We start from the raw sequence: 2505 nt of genomic DNA, 5'->3' as shown, positions 1-2505 counted from the left end.
AAAAGAGTTTTTGCAAAAACAAAACATGTGGTGCAAGCGTGGTCCAAAATGTTATATAAGGAAGAAACATTCCATGCATATCTTGTAAGTAGTTATTTTGGCTCAATTCCAAGCAACCTTTACACTTATATTATGCAAACTAGTTCAATTATGCACTTCTATATTTGCTTTGGTTTGTGTTGGCATCAATCACCAAAAAGGGGGAGATTGAAAGGGAATTAGGCTTACACCTAGTTCCTAAATAATTTTGGTGGTTGAATTGCCCAACACAAATCTTTGGACTAACTAGTTTGCCCAAGTGTATAGATTATACAGGTGTAAAAGGTTCACACTCAGCCAATAAAAAGACCAAGTTTTGGATTCAACAAAGGAGCAAAGGGGCAACCGAAGGCACCCCTGGTCTGGCGCACTGGACTGTCCGGTGCGCCACCGGACATGTCCGGTGCACCAGGGGGACTCAGACTCAAACTCGCCACCTTCGGGAATTCCCATAGGCGACTCGGCTATAATTCACCGGACTGTCCGGTGTACACCGGACAGTGTCCGGTGCGCCAAAGAAGGTCGGCCTCAGGAACTCGTCTGCTTCGGGAAACTCCAACGGCTAGTCCACTATAATTCACCGGACTGTCCGGTGTGCACCGGACTGTCCGGTGTGCACCGGACTGTCCGGTGCGACTCCGGAGCAACGGCTATCTCCGCGCCAACGGCTCTCTGCCGCGCATTTAATGCACGCTCTGCGCGCGCAGAGGGCAGGCTCGCCCATGCTGGCACACCGGACAGCAAACAGTACCTGTCCGGTGTGCACCGGACACCCAGGCGGGCCCACAAGTCAGAAGCTCCAACGGTCAGAATCCAACGGCAGTGATGACGTGGCAGGGGGCACCGGACTATCCGGTGTGCACCGGACTGTCCGGTGCGCCATCGAGCAGACAACCTCCCAACGACCACTTTTGGTGGTTGGGGCTATAAATACCCCAACCACCCCACCATTCATTGCATCCAAGTTTTCCACTTCCCAACTACTACAAGAGCTCTAAGCATTCAATTCAAGACACACCAAAGAGATCAAATCCTCTCCAAACTCCACACAACGCCATAGTGATTAGAGAGAGTGATTTGTTTGTATTCTTTCGAGCTCTTGCGCTTGGATTGCTTTCTTCTTTCTTGATCCTTTCTTTGCAATCAAACTCTCTTGTAACCAAGGCAAGAGACACCAATTGTGTGGTGGTCCTTGCGGGGAGGTTTTGCTCCCGGTTGATTTGAGAAGAGAAAGCTCACTCGGTCCGAGGGACCGTTTGAGAGAGAGAAAGGGTTGAAAAAGACCCGGCCTTTGTGGCCTCCTCAACGGGGAGTAGGTTTGAGAGAACCGAACCTCGGTAAAACAAATCCGCGTGTCTCACTTCATTATTTGCTTGCGATTTGTTTTCACGCCCTCTCTTGGACTCGATTATATTTCTAACGCTAACCCGGCTTGTAGTTGTGTTTATATTTGTAAATTTCAGTTTCGCCCTATTCACCCCCCCTCTAGGCGACTATCAGTTTTCCAGCACTAGAGAGCTCCTTTGTAACCTATCGCATAAAGCATTCCAGCCAGGACGTAGGGTGTTACGCATCTCAATGCGGCCCGAACCTGTACATCATTGTCTACTATTTCTCGTGCGCCCGACATGAACCATTGAGCTACAGTCGATAACACCGTCCTACTCCTAAAAAGCACCTTGGGAGGTAACCCTGGGTGCACGGTCGGACCCGAAACACCGACAGCTGGCGCGCCAGGTAGGGGGTGTGTCATCGATCCAAGCTAGCTCAATGGCCGTCACCTTCCAGCACAAGATCATCCTCCGCCCCGGATCCATATTCTGCTTTGGTATTATCTCATTTGTAGCGGATGAGGAGGGAACTCTGCATCGCCTCGCGGATCCGCCGAAGAGAAAGCCTTCCTCAGAAACCTCCGAGAAAATCGGGGCGAGGCAGGAAAAAATGCAACCTCCGGCGCTCCTAAAAAAGATCACCTCCGGCAAGATAGGGGATGAGGGTCCCTCAGACCGGAGAACTCTGCTGTCCACCTCTCCGACGAAAGAATGGACACGAATCACAAGGAGAAAGGAAGCAAAGGATCATCAAGCTGATCTTTCTGTGCCTCCGCCCTCAAAGGAGAACAGAAAGAAGATCGATGTGACAGCTACTCCATTCTACCCCGACGTCCTCTTCATCGGGAGAGTGGAGTCGCCCCCCATCTCCAACGACGAGCCGACTGCACCCGGAGAGGAACCTACTCAGCGGGAATCCCGCAGACGGAGGAACCGACGCTGAAATATCCGGCGACATCACGAGGCCGGGGAGCGGGACCCGGCGCAACCCGTATCGCGAGACGAGGTCTCGGAGATAGGAGAAACTCCGGAGGAACGTGTCTTCAGGGAACGAAGGAATTCCCGACGACGCGATCGTCGGCGGGCTCAAGAACAGGCCGAGTAGGAGACAAGGCAGCGTCGGGAAAATCCACTC

Source organism: Zea mays, chromosome 6 (assembly GCF_902167145.1).
Source record: "Zea mays cultivar B73 chromosome 6, Zm-B73-REFERENCE-NAM-5.0, whole genome shotgun sequence".
Classification (NCBI taxonomy): Eukaryota; Viridiplantae; Streptophyta; class Magnoliopsida; order Poales; family Poaceae; genus Zea; species Zea mays.
Note: the sequence above shows the minus strand (reverse complement) of the source record.